The sequence below is a fragment of the Lepidochelys kempii genome, chromosome 3 (assembly GCF_965140285.1).
Source record: "Lepidochelys kempii isolate rLepKem1 chromosome 3, rLepKem1.hap1, whole genome shotgun sequence".
In the NCBI taxonomy this organism is placed as follows: Eukaryota; Metazoa; Chordata; order Testudines; family Cheloniidae; genus Lepidochelys; species Lepidochelys kempii.
Genome location: NC_136382.1, coordinates 155,935,785 through 155,954,760, shown reverse-complemented (window position 1 = coordinate 155,954,760; position 18,976 = coordinate 155,935,785). Strand labels below are relative to the sequence as shown.

General features: G+C 45.8%; 1 protein-coding gene across 2 annotated transcripts in view; it reads right to left on the bottom strand.

The window, feature by feature from the left end:
• CLIP4 (CAP-Gly domain containing linker protein family member 4) overlaps positions 1-8,559 on the bottom strand; it is a 65,474-nt gene extending 56,915 nt beyond the window's left edge. For both annotated transcript variants that reach the window (XM_073338632.2, XM_073338633.2), the window contains exon 1: positions 8,441-8,559. The gene's annotated coding sequence lies outside the window, so the exon portion shown is untranslated. The remainder of the gene's footprint in view (positions 1-8,440) is intronic.
• Positions 8,560-18,976: the final 10,417 nt, after the last annotated feature.

Here is an 18,976-nt window from a genome sequence, read left to right as displayed (position 1 = left end):
CACCAAATTTTCCCTGTGGGGGCTCCAGCCCCGGAGCACCCAGCAAGTCGGTGCCGAAGGCACCACTTTTGATGTGATCAATGGGGTAGTGGCCGCTCCCCCCACTCCCCCGCAGCTATGCTACCCGGCCTCTAGGAGCAAGAGGGACCTGCCGGATGCTTCCTGGGAGCCACCTCAGGTAAGCACTGCCAGGGCTCCCCACCTCGCCTCCCCGCAGGTCTCTCTGGCTCTTAGAGGCGGGGCGTGGTGGGCACCCACTACGGTGGCCCACGAGACCCTTCTGCCCAGTTCTGGGGGCAGTCAGGGGACAGGGGAGGGAGGTGGATGGAACAGGAGTCCCGGGGAGGGGGGAGCGTCAAGGAATGCAGGGGGTTGGATGGGGCAGGAGTACTGGGGGGGCGGGAGTGGGCAACGACCCCCTCGTGGGGAGAGGAGGGAACCAGTTGTTAAGATTTTGGCAGCTCATCACTGATTATGTCCCCTCTCAATCTTCTCTTCTCCAGATTAAACAAACCCAATTTTTTTAATCTTCCGTCATAGCTCATGTCTTCTAGACCTTTAATCATTTTTGTTGCTCTTCTCTGGACTTTCTCCAATTTGTCTATATCTTTCCTGACATGTGGTGCCTGGAACTGGGCACAATACTCCAGTTGAGATCGTATCAGTGCACAGTAGAGTGGAAGAATTACTTCTCATGTCTTCGCAAAAAGAAAAGGAGTACTTGTGGCACCTTAGAGACTAACCAATTAATTTGAGCATGAGCTTTCGTGAGCTACAGCTCACTTCATCGGATGCATACCGTGGAAACTGCAGAAGACATTATATACACACAGAGACCATGAAACAATACCTCCTCCCACCCCACTGTCCTGCTGGTAAGAGCTTATCTAAAGTGATCATCAAGTTGGGCCATTTCCAGCACAAATCCAGGTTTTCTCACCCCCCCCCACCCCCATACACACACAAACTCACTCTCCTGCTGGTAATAGCCCATCCAAAGTTACCACTCTCTTCACAATGTGTATGATAATCAAGGTGGGCCGTTTCCTGCACAAATCCAGGTTCTCTCACCCCCTCACCCCCCTCCAAAAACCACACACACAAACTCACTCTCCTGCTGGTAATAGCTTATCCAAAGTTACCACTCTCCCTACAATGTGCATGATAATCAAGGTGGGCCATTTCCAGCACAAATCCAGGTTTTCTCACCCCCCCACCCCCATGCACACACACACACACACACAAACTCACTCTCCTGCTGGCAATAGCTCATCCAAACTGACCACTCTCCAAGTTTAAATCCAAGTTTAACCAGAACGTCGGGGGGGGGGGGGGTAGGAAAAAACAAGGGGAAATAGGCTACCTTGCATAATGACTTAGCCACTCCCAGTCTCTATTTAAGCCTAAATTAATAGTATCCAATTTGCAAATGAATTCCAATTCAGCAGTTTCTCGCTGGAGTCTGGATTTGAAGATTTTTTGTTGTAAGATAGCGACCTTCACGTCTGTGATTGCGTGACCAGAGAGATTGAAGTGTTCTCCGACTGGTTTATGAATGTTATAATTCTTGACATCTGATTTGTGTCCATTTATTCTTTTACGTAGAGACTGTCCAGTTTGACCAATGTACATGGCAGAGGGGCATTGCTGGCACATGATGGCATATATCACATTGGTGGATGTGCAGGTGAACGAGCCTCTGATAGTGTGGCTGATGTTATTAGGCCCTGTGATGGTGTCCCCTGAATAGATATGTGGACACAGTTGGCAACGGGCTTTGTTGCAAGGATAGGTTCCTGGGTTAGTGGTTCTGTTGTGTGGTATGTGATTGTTGGTGAGTATTTGCTTCAGGTTGCGGGGCTGTCTGTAGGCAAGGACTGGCCTGTCTCCCAAGATTTGTGAGAGTGTTGGGTCATCCTTCAGGATAGGTTGTAGATCCTTAATAATGCGTTGGAGGGGTTTTAGTTGGGGGCTGAAGGTGACGGCTAGTGGCGTTCTGTTATTTTGTTAGGCCTGTCCTGTAGTAGGTGACTTCTGGGAACTCTTCTGGCTCTATCAATCTGTTTCTTCACTTCCGCAGGTGAAGAGAGTGGTCACTTTGGATGGGCTATTACCAGCAGGAGAGTGAGTTTGTGTGTGTATGGGGGTGGCGGGGTGAGAAAACCTGGATTTGTGCTGGAAATGGCCCACCTTGATTATCATGCACATTGTAGGGAGAGTGGTCACTTTGGATGGGCTATTACCAGCAGGAGAGTGAGTTTGTGTGTGTATGGGGGTGGCGGGGTGAGAAAACCTGGATTTGTGCTGGAAATGGCCCACCTTGATTATCATGCACATTGTAGGGAGAGTGGTCACTTTGGATGGGCTATTACCAGCAGGAGAGTGAGTTTGTGTGTGTATGGGGGTAGGGGGGGGTGAGAAAACCTGGATTTGTGCTGGAAATGGCCCAACTTGATGATCACTTTAGATAAGCTATTACCAGCAGGACAGTGGGGTGGGAGGAGGTATTGTTTCATGGTCTCTGTGTGTATATAATGTCTTCTGCAGTTTCCACGGTATGCATCCGATGAAGTGAGCTGTAGCTCACGAAAGCTCATGCTCAAACAAATTGGTTAGTCTCTAAGGTGCCACAAGTACTCCTTTTCTTTTTGCGAATACAGACTAACACGGCTGTTACTCTGAAACTTCTCATGTCTTGCTTACAAAACTGCAAATACATCCCAGAATGACGTTTGCTTTTTTTGCAACAGTGTTACACTATTCACTCATATTTAGCTTGTGATCCACTATGACCCCTAGATCCCTTTCTCCAGCACTCCTTCATAGGCAGTCATTTCCCATTTTGTGTGTGTGCGCGCAACTGACTGTTCCTTCCGAAGTGGAGTAGTTTGCATTTGTCCTTACTGAATTGCATCCTATTTACTTCAAACCATTTATCCAGTTTGTCCAGATCATTTTGACTTTTAATCCTATCCTCCAAAGCACTTGCAACCCCTCCCAGCTTGGTATCATCCGCAAACTTTATAAGTGTTCTCTCTATGACATTATCTAAATCACTGATGAAAATCTGAACAGAACTGGACTCAGAACTGAGCCCGGTGGGACCCCACTTTGTATGCCCTTCCAGCTTGACTATGAACCACTGATAACTACTCTCTGCGAACTGTTTTCCAACGAGTTATGCACCCCCTTATAGTAGCTCCATCTAAGTTGTATTTCCCTAGTTTGTTTATGAGGTCATGCGAGACAGTATCAAAAGCTTTACTAAAGTCAAGATATACCACATCTACTGCTTCCCCCGCAGCCACAAGGCTTGTTACCCTCCCAAAGAAAGCTATTAGGTTGGTTTGACATGATTTGTTCTTGACAAATCCACACTGACTGTTACTTATCACCTTATTATCTTACAGGTGTTTGCAAACTGATTGCTTAATTATTTGTTCCATTATCTTTCCAGGTACTGAAGTTAAGTTCACCAGTATGTAATTCCCCAGGTTGTCCTTATTTCCCTTTATATAGACTGGAAGTATATTTGCCCTTTTCCAGTCCTCTGAAATCTCTCCCGTCTTCCATGCTTTTTGAAGATAATCACTAACGGCTCAGATATCTCCTCAGTCAGCTCCGATCTCCTCAGTCAGCTCCGTGAGTATTCTATGCATTTTTGGAAGTCAATGTGTATACCTCTTATATAGGAATTTATGATAAGGGCTCCATATTTGTCACAGAGGTTGAGGAAGTCATGGATTCTGTGACTTCCTGTGACCTCCGTAACTTCTTCAGTGGCCAGTGTGGCTGGCCCCAGGGCCAGCTGTATTGGCCACTGCTCTGGCAGCCCCAGGCAGCTGGCCCCGGAGACTACCTAAGCAGCAGCCTGTGCAGCTTGCCCCGGGAAACACCTGAGCAGCAGTCCCAGGGGTAGCAGGAGCAACTTGGTGGCTCCCAGCAGCAATCCCGGGGCGGCCAGGACAGTGATCCCAGAGCAGGAGTCCTGGGGTGGCCGGGGCTCCCGCCTCTGCTGCAGCCAGAGTGGCAGCGGGGCCTCCGGAGCTTCCCACCACTGCCGCTGGTGCTGTGGGCCCCCCACGATTCAATCAGGGGTATTTATGGTATAAGTCGTGGACAGGTCATGGGATTTTTTGTTTCTAGCCCCTGACCTGTCCATGACTTTTGCTAAAAATACCCGTGATTAAATCATAGCCTTATTTATAATGTATTCATCACTGATGTTTGTGCACCTTCTAATGCAATCTCTACTATGAAGACTGGTTGTAGGGCACTGGACTCAGAAATTCACTTATTCAGTTTGTCTGACAGAGCTAGAATTTGTTGAGCTTCCGGGCCCATTTGTTATTATTAAGATTCATCTATTTATCTAGGCTTTTTCCTGAATGAATGGAGAAGGAACAAGTGGGGGGTCACTTTTGACAATGTATTATTTATTAATGTATCTATTGTTGTTTTATGCATACCACACATGCATCAGGCTAGTCGGGCTTCTTTTGATGACTCCCTAAATAAAGTCACTGCCTTGTTTGAGAGGCCCACACTGCCAGAATGTTCTCAGACCAATCCACCTTCTAAAATATTAAATTGTAAGTTTTTAAAATGGATTGAAGATGTTGACCTTAAACCAAGTAAAAACCTTTTCTCCTTCAGCACCAAGCACAGTTCATTGCTGGCTGCCATGTTCTCAACTTAGATCTGAAGTGGACTCACCATTAAAGACATTTATCAGCAGCCAATAAGGGCAAATAAGTCAGAACACATTTTAAGAGGGAGGCTGCTTTATAACCATCAAGAACATGATAGAAAAGCAAATCTCATATTTACATCATCATGATGGCCTATAAAGTCTGGAGTGAAAGATGTTGGTAGGATCAGAAAGTTGGGGGTCTGTAGAATCGTGGACTTTAAGGTCAGAAGGGACAATTATGATCATCTAGTCTGACCTCCTGCACAACGCAGGACACAGAATCTCACCCACCCACTCCGGTAACAAACCTCTAACCTATGTCTGAGCTACTGAAGTCCTCAAATCGTGGTTTAAAGACTCTGAGGGACAGTTGAGGAAATGAGGAAAGAACTGCTGTCACAATGTAAGTTGTGGCTGAAGAAAGTTTTCAAAGGACAATGGGAAATATCATTGCATATGATAGGAAGAATTAAGGAGTCATCAGGTGGCTACAGGAGAGCCTTGAACGTTGAAAAGCAAGCATGGATTTCCTAACCTTTGCAGGTTAAGAATAAGAACAGTGTCTTTGCAAATCAAAGGAGGGTCAGGTAGAAGACCTTGTCTTTACACTGAAGAGTGAGATTTTTGGTGCACCAGTGCTTCTGTAGTTGACAATCTTTTATCCTAAAGGTTCAAAAGTACCTGTTGGATGTGGGCCTCTGGAAAGGTGGGTAACTGAAAGCATTTATAAGGGGGAAATTGGTTAGGAGATACATTAGAATGGTGCTAGAGATTTTTCAGGCAAAACTTACTACATGTGCTTTTATTTGTGATGGCAAGTGTACACAATGAACCATCCCTTTGCCTAAGAATTCTTCTATTGTGAGCAGGCAGGATATCCAAGCACTTCAGGGAGCAAGATTCTTGAAAATCCTGCCTGCTCTCTGAAGAATAGAGGGAAAAGTACAGTGCAGAAAGCCATCATGTGAAAACTCAACACCTTGGATGTTAACTGGTTTCCAAGCCAAGAAGCTGGGCCTTCTTGCAATGTAGTACCTCATATCTCAATGTCTGTACTTTGACCCGTTAACCTTTTACCCCCAATCGGGGTATTGGAGATTATGTATTCCTTACACCATCCACTTTTAAACAGAACTTCTCACCTCTTGATAATCTTTATATTATTCCCTGATAATCAGAAACTTCTACACTTAAACTCTGTACCATTCACTTTTTTTAAAAAATCTTAATAAAATATTTCATTTTGGGTAGCTGAGAAGTTCAGAAAAATTTTGTAAGCTTTGGGCCTGCCAACCTTAACAATGTTGCTTTAAACTGCCGTTCATCTCCTCCTCTCAAAAATCCAACAGAAATCAGTTGGGCAAAGAAAATGCACACAAGTAATATTTAAATGCTGCTACACATAGGTCTCTAGAGTTAGATAACAGTATTGTACACAGCAAATATTTTAAGTAACAGCAGCCAGCAGTTTCTACGTAGCAGAGGTCAGACACATGATAATGTTTCAAGAGCCAAGTGCATATCAAATCCAATAAAGTATAAGAATTACATAGTAGTATCTTCAAAAAGAAAAGGAGTACTTGTGGCACCTTAGAGACTAACCAATTTATTTGAGCATAAGCTTTCGTGAGTTACAGCCATTGTCATCGGAACATCCGATGAAGTGAGCTGTAACTCACAAAAGCTTATGCTCAAATAAATTGGTTAGTTTCTAAGGTGCCACAAGTACTCCTTTTCTTTTTGCAAATACAGACTAACACGGCTGTTACTCTGAAACCTGTCATAGTAGTATCTTATGTTACATTACTACATACTCAATGTAAACATGGGAAGGCGAAATCTATGCAGCCTGAAAGGGTTTATAAAGTAGCAAGGAATAATACTTTCTCAAATTTAAAAAGTGTCCTCTTTAATATGAAATCCAGCCTGATGCTTTAAACCTACTACTTTACCTACAGTATGACATGTTCCCTGAAACTCCCCCAATCCCTTCACTTTAGCAATTTGTAAAATTTGTATAAATTGGGGGAAGCTACGCAAAGATCTCAAAATGCATACACTGACGTAAACAGAGCACGTTGTAATATATTTACCCCAAAATGCAAGCCACATTATATAAGGGAAACAATATTCCTTAGGTCGAAAGTTATTGGCCATTTAGAGCTAGAGAAGAGATTAATTATAAAGGAAGAGAGGTTTCAGAGTAGCAGCCGTGTTAATCTGTATTCGCAAAAAGAAAAGGAGTACTTGTGGCACATTAGAGACTAACCATCCAATGAAGTGAGCTGTAGCTCACGAAAGCTTATGCTCAAATAAATTGGCTAGTCTCTAAGGTGCCACTAGTATTCCTTTTCTTTTTATAAAGGAAGAGAGTTTGCCTACTTTGTTTCCTAGAAATAAGTCACTGTTTCTTGGATGGTCTCTAAAGTGAGCTGAAATACAGACCACCAAGTAAAAAAACCCTGATCACTCTAATACCACACTTTCTGCCTTAGTAAATTCCCACCAACCTCTCCCACACACATGTATGTATCCCTTCATAAATGGCAACTCTACAATCAAATTAGAATAAGTTCAGCTATTCTTAACCTGTTTTACAGCCTGCAACCAAAGGAAAATGAGACCACAGGAGGCAGGGTTGCCCACACAATCTGCTGCTCTAACAATATGACTAGACACACTGTATAAAACCTCATTATCAGAGTGAGTCCTGTCTTAGAAAGATACTTAGTGGAATTTAATATATTAATACTTGTATGTCTCACTATTAAAGCTAAACAAATAACTGATTTTTTGTTTTTGTTTGTTTGTTTGTGTTTAGTGGCAGCTCCAAAAACAAAAAAAAAGTTTCGTTTGGGTCATACCAAATCTGAACTTTTTCAGAATTTTCAATGTATTGGTTTTGGGCCTGTTCCAGAACTGATATTTGAACCTGGGTCTCCAACATCCCAGATGTGTGCCCTAACTTCTCGACTAAAAGGTCCGAATGTTAGAAAGGGACTGCAGCATCACCACCACCGCCACTTCCTTCTCCTCTGGCTGCTTTGAACAGCCAAAACTGTGTGTGTGGAATTCATGGACAATCAGCTTCACATTGACCAAAACGTCGTTTTTCATTCAATAAACAATTTTCCCAAAACCTTTCCCCCAGCTCTACCCAGCACGCCCGTAAAATTACGGAAACCGAAGTGCACGGGGACTCCGGGGCTGTGACCCGACACACGCCGGGTAGCCCATTTCACGGCCCAGTCTCTTGCATAGGGTGGGAGGACAACGAGAGGAGAGAGTGTTCGCGGGGTGTTCATTTTTTAAATAACGTGGCTCAGCAATTCATCAATAAACCTAACTGGAGAGACAGCCCAGCAGCAGAATGCAGAGGAGGCGAGCCCACCGCAGCGTCAGGGAAATCCACCTTGCCCCGCTTTGACCCAGCCAGAGACCAGGCATGTCCAGCGCCTGTCCCCTCCTGTTCCGCACCTGCGGTGAGCTACGCGGGCAAGGAATTACTGCGACCAGGGAAACTGGACCTACCTCTGCCTGCCCCCACCCCCCGCTTTGGGGACACTTGTCCAGCTGGTCACTGAACTGCTGCCACGAGGAGCAGTAAACTCCCCCCACCACCCGCAGGACCGACCCGGAGGGACCCGACCTCCCACACGCCCCCCGGCCGCCCCCCAGCGCGTCTACACACGCACCAGCCCGCCGCCCGCCCCGTCTCCCTGCTCCCACTCGCAGCCCGGGGCTCACCCCGCCGCGCGCGGGCAGCGGCCCGCACCCTCGCCACCGGGAGAGGGGAGCACCCCGGCCGGCTCGCTCGGCTCCAGCCCGCTCGGCGCGCCCCCGCACCGCACCGCCCCCGGCCGCCCGACGCCGGCGCCACAGGCCCCGCCCCCCCGAACGTGCCCTCGCCCCGCCCCCTGCGCCACGACGCTCAGCCCCGCCCGCCAACGTGCCCTCGCCCCGCCCCGTCTCCGTCCCTGGGGTGGGGCTGTGGAGGGGGTGGGGGGAGTAGCTGGGCGTCCCCAAGGGTGGGGGGGCTGTGGAGGGGGGGGAGGGATAGCTGGGCACCCCCAAGGGGGGGGGGGCGAGCTGGGCGCCTCCAACGGGGGGGGGCTATGTAGGGGGCTGGGGGGATAGCTGGGTGCCCCTGAGTCTCGGGGGAGTGATAGTGGGGTACGGCGGAGGCAGGAGCGGCAGCTGGCGTTACTGAACTCCAGCGTTAAGGGTTTGTGCTGGCTGGAGCCTGCTGGACCATTGGCGCAGTGCGGTGCCTACACAGCGGGGAGTCCCTGCCCTGGCTCTAGGTTTTGAAATGCCCATCACATACATGTGTTTTCCAAGTGCTGCCTTCCTCCTCCTCGCTGAATGACAAGAAGTCATGGAAACGCTACACAACGAGACCCTGCTTTCACGCACACACAAAGTTGATGTTAAGACCAAGTAACTACGGGACACCTTTCCGAAGCCTGAACTAGCTGCCGTGCATGGGGCAAGCTTTTTCATCCCAGGCTGATTTTAAAATCATTTGCCCAGCTGGAATTTTATCTGCAGCTGACAGAGGCTAGAAGAAAATCATAAACGTGCTAGAGCTGCGAGTGTAGTGTGGCACGTCAAAGATTTGTATTGGGGGGCGGGTATGACGAGCCTGGTGATTCACATATTTAAGAAACACAGATAAGATGCAGCCTTGTACTGTGAGATCTCACATTTTAGAAAGCACTGTCTTTGTAATATAAACACTGCTAAACCAAAGTCACACCTGGCTTATGATCCTTCCAGGTTTGGGGAGGAAGCAAGAGGTTAACTCAGACAAGATTGGTGGCACTGTATGAAAGGAAAGATATTAAAAAAAGGAAGAGGTGGATATTGGCACCTGTGGTCCAGTGTATACACAAAGACTTACTTGGAGGTTTCCTTGATAGCAAAACTAAGGGCCAGTTTTTCAAGTGCTCAGTACACACAACTGAGATTAGATTTTTTTTTAAAGTACCCAGCATCTCCCATTATGCTGAGCTCTTTTAAAACCTAGCCCTAAGAAGTCAAACATCAGTAGGAAGATTGTTAGGTCCTAAGGCCAACACCAGTGTGGTTGTGTTGATGCAAAGAGGAATGACTTACATCACAGCACTAGACCCAGGAAATGGGCTACAATTTTTGGTTGTGACATATACCTAGGAAGCCTGTTATCTTGGTCAAGAAACAACTTTTTGTGTTTGTTTCTCCATCTGTAAAGAAAGGTATAATACCTCTCATCTCACCCTTCTTTCCTCCCAAGTGCATGACTCAATATTTGTAAAAGTGCCTTGACATACATGGGTGGAAGTCAGTATAAATGTAAAATATTAAATTTGTGGGCTCAGGGGGATATTGTTTGGCACCACAAACTGCTTATGTTCTTTATTATGGACTAAATCTTGCTTTTTGCAGTAACAATGCCAAAATTGTTCTTTAAACCTGACTCCCTTTTATATTAACAGGCAACACTGTTAGTATTACAAAAATTGCTACAGCTCCTTTGTCAACATGTCCTGTGAGCCATGATGATTCAGATAATTATAGACTAGAGATATAGCTAGAAGGGGGGAAAGAAGTTACAAAATACAGTTGATTTTCTTGTTATGCATAATCTACATTAAAATTAAGTCTTTGATTTATTACTAAGTGAAAAAAGCACCATACTTTATGTTAGACTAGGTAAGTGGAGTTGCTTTCTTCCTCTGCTGTCCTAAATTCAAGCCTGGTTTACAAGCAGTCACAAGTTAAATTAGTTTGCTGATATCTTGAATCAACCTATAATGTACATTTGTTCACATTACACAACTTCTGCACTGTTAGCATCCTTTTTAATCTGTAGCTACTAAAAGACTAGTGTTGCTAACTAGAACTGATGTGCACTAACCTAGAATACATGGCATGAGGACATGCTGTATACAGTGTCTTCAGCCTGTATCTTTCAACAGTATTAACATTTGCAAAATATACCCATGTGTATTTTTTAAAAGGAAAGATATTTACAGACAACTCTTCATATCACTGTGTGTTGGAAGTCACATCTGCAAATATGCTCTCCTGAATATGACGTGAGATACTGTTTCATCTACTGCGTTTGTGTGAGCCTGCACTAGAATGTTGTTGGCCTGTTCCACACGCAGACAGATTATGTCTCTTGTTTACACTAGACATGGATTGGTTGGAAACCATCCAAAATTGCTTCGAGGACATTTCAGTCAGTTTAATCAACTGCACCTGCCTGGGTTCACCCAGTACTTTGGCACCAAGGAGCTTACTGTATACGGCAGTGATCTGGTGCTGAGAAGTAAAGCCAGTGGAAAATTACAAGCCACTAAATAACTACATATTAGACAGCTTGGAGCTGTGGACAAGTCGGGAATTGATACCAATGTTCTATATTTAAAGACCTAAAAAAATAAATATCAAGAGTCAGAAAAAGACATGGACAGATGGATAATAGGGGCAAGCAGGAAGTAAAGAGACAGGAAAAGGGAAGGGAGAAGAGAGAATGCACTTAGATCATACTTTAAAAGCAAGGATCTCAAGCACTTTACACACATAAATGAATTAAGCTTCAACATCCTGGTGAGGTACATAAACATTATTATAACCACTTTTAAATGGGTAAGATGAAGCACAGGGAAGTAAAGTGATTTGCCCAAGATTGCTCAGGAATTAGTGGCAGAGATGAGAGTAGAAGGCAGGAATCCTGACTCCACATCATTTGCTAATCACTACACCAGCTGGAAGAGAGAAAGTAGGAGAATAAGGGTGCTTACCCAGCACTGTAAACCTACTCAGTCTAAATCCTGGGTCATCTCTAAATTACATATGCAACAAGAAACCTACTTTCTTAGCTCTTGATCCTGCACCATTCAAGTCAATGGGAATCTTTCCATAGACCTGAAGAGGAGCAGGATAAAGTCCTTACAGAATCCACGCTTAACTTGGGCCAGCACTATATATATATATATATATATATATATATATATATATTGTTTACAACATCACAATTCACCAAGTGGTAAACAATTATGATGCTCCAAGCATCAGGCCATAGCATCACTATATGAGCCAGGCAAAAAGAAGCAAGATTTTAAATAATTTTAAAAATATTATTTAGCTATATGTACCTTTTCAGGATATCTTTTCCAGTCACTGCTTATCATCAGGATGTGTAGTCAAATAAAAGCCCTCTCAATCTTGCCTCCTCCTGCCTCGCTCATTTAGTGATGTTATGGACTGATGCTTGGAGCATCATAATTGCTTACCACTTGGTGAATTGTGATGTTGTAAACAATGGAGTGCAGAATCATTGATCATCAGAGAGGAGAAGGAACAGGCTGGGAATATAAAGGAGAGATTCTGTTTACCACTGCATTTTGTTAATTAAAATATTACTTTACTTCTCACAGTGCAGAATCTGGGTATTTCTACCCCGAACTCCTTGCTCCCATGAATGCTAGTATCTACGTGAAAGAAAAACTTAAATTACAGAAACATACCTTTATATGGGGTAAAATATGGTAACTTTAACCAAGCACAGCCACTCTCCATAGAAGTTTAGGATAGGAAATGAAGAACAACATTGAACTTATTTGAAACTCCAGGGGAACTTAGGGAAGCAATAGGTAATTGTTCATACTGGAATTTGGTGAAGACGTAAGAGTAAACAGACCTCTGGGATCCTTCACAGCCACATGAAGTCAGGACCTTATTTTTACACCATATTCAAAAGATGGCACCATCACCAGAACTGTGTTCCCTAACTTCATGCTAGGACACTGGTTTAGTACTTAGAAGAATGCTATTTGTTGAATCACCAATATCTCTTCCTACAGAACCTGGGTTTTCCTTGGAAATCTTCCGCCTTACATTCCGATTCCCAAACCTGCTTAGGTTTGTGAGAGCTGATGCAATCACAACCAAAGGTGATATGGATGTGCCCTTTTATTTATTTATTTTTTAATTTGCATGAACATGGAAGTCTATCTGTAAAGCTAATCTCTTCTTGCAATTCCATGCAATTAATACCTGAAACTTCCGTTTCTGCCACCATCATCATTTACTGTTTTAACTATTGGAACAAGCAGAAAGCGTAGATTAGTTATGATAGACGGGAGGTTTTAAATACACAGAGGTGGCTTAGCAACCAGAAGCTCTGAGAAAGAAAACAGAATGAACAATCCAAAGGTAATAAAGATACATGTAAATTATTTTCAATTTTGATGTTTAACTCACCTTCCACAGAACGTGATACCTTCGCTGTACTGCAGCTCTCTAACTGCCCGAGGTTGCAATTCTACCTCCTAGGTAGCAAAGTGCAAAGCTGGATTCTGAGTGGAGGCTATCGTCCTGCAATTCCACTTGACGACGATAGGATATATGCGTGCTTGATACCTCCTATGATCAGGCCCCACATTTACATTGCTACAAAAGTTGAAGAGCAAAAGGGAAAGAAGCAACAGTTCTGTAGATTTACCAAATAAATTTGGAGTATGCTTACTAATTTTGTTAACCTATTATTTTAATAAAGATGTATTTGATGTAGCCTTTAAGTTTCTGCAAGCAAATCACATAAGCTCCACTATATACCACTGTCTTTCCTTTGCAATTAATTCCCTAAAAAGGTCATAAAACATTACTGATGAGAGAGAGAAAGATTTCTTAAAAGTTTTCTGATGCCCTTCTCTTAACTTTTTAAAGTTGGGTTCTACTCTGAAGAGCAGATCTGTTAAAATGCCATTCTCTATAGAAGAGTGGGTGCTTTTTTATGGTCTCTAAATGGTACCTGATCAAATTTCCTCAGCTTAGAAGTAAAAAAAATAGAGGTGGGTTTCAGGCTGCCAGCCTGGAAAATTCACCCTAGGATCTGAGAGTCAAGATGAATTATTTCTTTGTCATGCACCATCACCAGTAGTAAAGATTCTGTACAGACAAGCTGTCTTCAGTTAAACCTGTGCAACTCCATTTTCTTCATATAATGCCCTCAATGGTACCTCTACTATCCTATTGCTTTTGTAACCCTTCTGCCCGTCAGAGTTGGCAGCAACAAGGGCCGGGTTCAATATCTAGGGGTTCCATTCCAATAACACAATGCAAACCGGCTCGAGCCCCCACCCAGTGACCTGGGACAAATATATACCACCCCCGCTGGGCGCCTCCAAGAGGCAATACTTCCCCTCTCGCAAGCACATAGTCTGAGTGTAGCAAAAGTCTTTTAATAACAGAGAGAAACAATGTGGCATTATGTTGGGGAAACACCACCAACCGGATTCATAACACAACCCATGAGCAAAAACAACCCCACCCCAGGCAAATTGGGGCATGCCCTTTTCCCTTTGGTTCTTGAGTCCAGCAACCCCAAAAGTCCAATGCCCCAAAAGTCTCTGTCCCTGGTCAGGGCAGCCCCAGAGTTCGAAAGTTTATCGGCGGAGCTCTACCTCCCAACCTGGGTGGAAATGGGACGGGGGTAAGAGGCACCTTACGTGATCTGAAGCTGACCGCCCCATAGCTCCATAGCGGCGCTCCGCTCCGCTCCGCCAGCCGCCCCACAAAACTCCTTCGCGCAGCTGCACTCCGCTCCGCCAGCCGCCCCACGAACTCCTTCGCTCAGCTGCGCTCCGCTCCGCCAGCCGCCCCACGAACTCCTTCGCTCAGCTGCGCTCCGCTCCGCCAGCCGCCCCACGAACTCCTTCGCTCAGCTGCGCTCCGCTCCGCCAGCCGCCCCACGAACTCCTTCGCTCAGCTGCGCTCCGCTCCGCCAGCCGCCCCACGAACTCCTTCGCTCAGCTGCGCTCCGCTCCGCCAGCCGCCCCACGAACTCCTTCACTCAGCTCCACGGCCCACAAGCAGCTCCTGCCATCCACACACTGCTCCGTGTCGAACTGCTTCACCAGCCGTCCCGCAAACTGCTCCACAATATATCTTCAGGCTCCCCCACTACTTAACACAACACTCAGTGATTTCAGCTCTTAGGTGAATTCAGCTTATAGTAGGGGAGCCCCAGTGCTGGTGCACTGTCAGCCCAAAGTGAGCTCAGCAGCCTATAACTAGACTTCTAATGAAATCAAAATTAGCTCTGATATTCCACAGTGGAGAGAGGAGGAAGTGCAATCAGCATGTAAGGCCCTCACCAAGGGGCCCATGCCACCAAGTATTAATACTTGTCCCCAGCCTCTCTCCCTTCACACAGTTTTGGAACCCATGACCCTTGCCTAGCGAGTGCTACTTAGATGATGGTGAATCCCTCCATCGTAACAAAAGGCCACGTACAGTTCCAAGCACAGTTCCCATAATCAGGGTAATAACAATTTATTCTTCCTGCCCCAATAACAGAGACACTGGGGATCCCACAGCAGCCAAAGTGACCATTTGGGCAGCTATGGTCTCATTCTAGGCGTGGTGGGTGTGCCTATGCAAATGAGATCGGCCCCTGAAGTTCTTTTCCACAACTTGCCACACCTCACCACCAGATGTCAGGGTGGAGCTCATCCTGACACTGCTTACACTTTAACTGGGTTTGCACAGGTGGAATGGATTGGAACTTAATAAACAATGCTGATGATGATGTGCAAGAAAGAATAGAATCTATTTCCATCTCCCAGAGCTGTGTTGGCTCTACAGGACTTTTAGAAATAAAAACCAGTGAACACTTGTCACCAAAGTCAGCAGATATGAGTGAGCTGCTCTGTTGAGTAAGGAGTTGTTTTACATAGACACATTTCAGAGTAAAATCACATTTAAGCTTCTCGTCTTCATCTTCAAGGTGTTACATAATCTCTCTTCTGCCAACATTTCTATTCTCATTTCTGTCCACACCCCCCCTCTTCAGCACTGCAGCACTAGCTGTCAGAAGGCCAAAGACTATTGGCCCCCAGCATCTCATTCCCTGTACTGGGATACGCTCTGGAAGGCCATCAGGGCAGCCTGGCTCAGTTCACTCTCTTTCTTCCCTCTCTGGTAGGTGGCTAGAGTTCCTTCTCCATGTGGTGCTCCTCCAGTGGAGGATGGGCAACTGCAACCAGGTGAAGGGTTTGGAGAGAGCTTATTGAGGGGTAACCTGGCTGAATTCCTACTGCCCCACTACTGGAGAAGCTGTCAGCTCCTGGGTGTTACCCAGTGGTGCAAGCAGAAATCATTTCTTGATGGTACTGCACTCATGGGAGGGACACAAGCACGGCAGTGCTTTAACGTGGCTGTATAGTCACGGCACCAGTGGTGGGAGACTGCTCTCCCAGCGCTGTAAAAAACCACCCCCATGAGGGGACTAGCTACCCTCACCCGAGCGAGGAAGTTTCAGTGCTGTAAAGTGGCAGCATAGACAAGGCCTAAGTATTGCTCTCCACCAGGCACTAGGAAAGCAAAGATGCTGCGCCATCTGGGTTTGATGGAAAAGAGGCATAGAACTGTGTGTGCCATGTGCATCTTGATAGAACTACAGCCCAAAGTGTTTTATTATTTTCCTCAGCATAACATACAGGAGGGGCAATCAAAATCAGCCTGGCAGAACGTGCCTGAGAACTGTCTCTGGACAGATAAGCAATTGACCAAAATCACATGCTGTGATCTCTTGGGGCCAAATCCTGTTCCCATTGAAATCAAATGAAGTTTTGCTATTGAGTTCAATGGGAACAGGCTTTGACATTTGGTGAGGAAAGAACAAAACCACTCAAGCAAGGGCTACACTGCTTATATCACAGATATCAAAGGCTGCTGACTCTTGTGAGAAAGTCAGCAGACATCTGATCTTTGTCCATTGCAAGGGAGAAATGAGCAATCAATGAGGCTAGAACAGTCTTTGTACCATATCCAACTCATAAGTCCATCTGCAAAGGATCAAGAAAATATGAAGGCTCCAGATTACCTTAAAGTCCTCAGTCCCTTGGTTGGAATGCTGCCATCAGCATATGTTCATAGTTCAGAGGCTGGAGCAGGAATCAAAAACACTGTATAAACACCTTCTGTCCCCCCTCCCCCTCTTGAGGGCTCCTGATCAACTTAACAGCACAATATATATGCTAACAAACATAAACAAAGCCTTTGTTTAAGTTTGTTAGCCTAGGTATTGTGCTGTTAAACCCATATAAAGAATGAATGCCCTCCCTAGGCACGTTCTGCTCCTTTAAGGAGCAGAGTGCAGCTCCACCCCAGCTCGGGCCAGGGGTGGGGAGAGACAATTAGCCTCCCCTCAACTCTTTCCAGTACTCCGTACCTGCTAAAAATCTCTTGCTGGTACTGTGTACTGGAGAGTACCACCCTACTTGCACTCCTGGTGTTACCTTACTAAGAAGTGTGTAAAAAGAAAAGGAGGACTTGTGGCACCTTAGAGACTAACCAATTTATTAGAGCATAAGCTTTCGTGAGCTACAGCTCACTTCCGATAGCATCTGAGGAAGTGAGCTGTAGCTCACGAAAGCTTATGCTCTAATAAATTGGTTAGTCTCTAAGGTGCCACAAGTACTCCTTTTCTTTTTGCGAATACAGACTAACACGGCTGTTACTCTGAAACCTAAGAACTGTGTGTTGCTGTGATAGCAGTCACGGTTTCAGCGTGAGCCCAGATTAGAATGTCCACCTTCAGCTCTTATTTTAGCATGCTGCTAAAATTATCATGAAAGTAAGCAACGGAAGGGAAATAGTAACTTTTTACTTTTAAAAGTTTATATCTTGGCCAAATCTGAATGGAATTTCACCAGATTAAGAAAAGGTTCTTTTCTGGCCCCAGCGCTTTCTCCTTGCCAAATATCAAATGCCTGCTGCAAACAATGGCGCCATTACTGCTTCTCAAAGAAAGGTTACAAGCAGATTTTATAACTGAAAGTGTTAGGCACCTAAATATAGATGTTGTGGTCACAGTTCAGGGCAACGGCGCCTGTATTTCCCCTCTGTGGTTCAGCAAGGGCACCCACCCTTGGCTCCCAGCAGTCACCTGTCCTGGGTGGAAACCTGCTTCTCTCTCCACACAGACCAGGGTTTTTCAAGGCTGCCTGGAAGGCAGAGGGTGGATAGAGGGTGGCCTAATCCCAGCTTCTCTGGGGGAAGAAGAGTATTGATCACCCACCCCACTGTGGTGGCCTTTTGCTCCACACACACAGAGTCAAGGTGTGTGGCTTGACTCGGATTAGGGTCTTTTACATTTTTGCAGGCTATCAGGCAGTCAGAGACTGTGGGAAGTCGTCCCCGCTCCTTCCTGGCTGTGGTTACCTTAGTCATCTCCCAGGCAGCAGTTGTACCCTTTACTAGGGCATTTCCCATCTTGGGGTGGGTGTCATAGATTTGGCAGTGCAACGCAGCTTCCTCAGCATCTCTACTTTTGGCTGGAGACATTGTCCTCACCATGCTCTATACTGCCTTTAGTTCTCTGGGAAGGGTAGACACTGGCAGCAAACTTACACCCCTGGCCTGTGCTTCAGGATTCAAGAGAATTTCCCTTTAAGTCAGTAGCTCTTGGCACTTCCCAGGAGAAGGAGGCAGTCTCATCCCCTCTCTCCTCATGTATTTGTCTGCATACTCTTCCTTTTGGATACTGGCAGGGGAATCTACCCCAGCCTCCCACCCCCTCCTCCCTGTCAGCTACTCCATCTGCATTTTGGCTGACACAGTCCCTTGCCGGTCTGGAGCGAAGGGGTATTGATTCACCCATTCTGCTTTTAAAGCCATAATAGCAAATAATATGGAAATCTGACAATACACCTACAGCCAGCACCTCTGACCCTTCCTGTGTCTGTATAGAAAGTGCTGCTGTAGGTAAAGTGAAGGCTTTTACACAAGGAACTATAACCCAGATTTCACATACAGAGCATTTGATGGGTATTACAACATGGGGCTTGGCTTAACCATAGTCTTAGCAGTGCCAGTATCCCTCCATCCAATAAACATTTCCCCACTGACCACCACCTTCCACTCTCATTGGCCATCTGAGGGATCAGTACCCAGGAGGGTGCAGCATGGCATGTGGGCAGTGGTTTGGGGTGTGAATGTGTCAGCAGGAACATTATATGCCCTGGGTGCACTGGGCAGGTGCACTGGGCGGGTGGCTCCCTCCCTCCAGAGGTTTAATCACACAGGTAACTCTTTGAGGTCGGGAGAAGCTGACCTTTCCAGCACTGCATTGGGCCTCAAGGCCTGGACAGGGCAATCCCGAGCAAAGTAACCCCACCGGCCACATACGGAACACCGCTTTCTCCTCCCCATCAAAAAATGCTTCTTAGAGGTGTTTTCCCTCCCTCTAGTCATGGGTTTCTGCATGGGCCTGATCCCTGTCCTCGG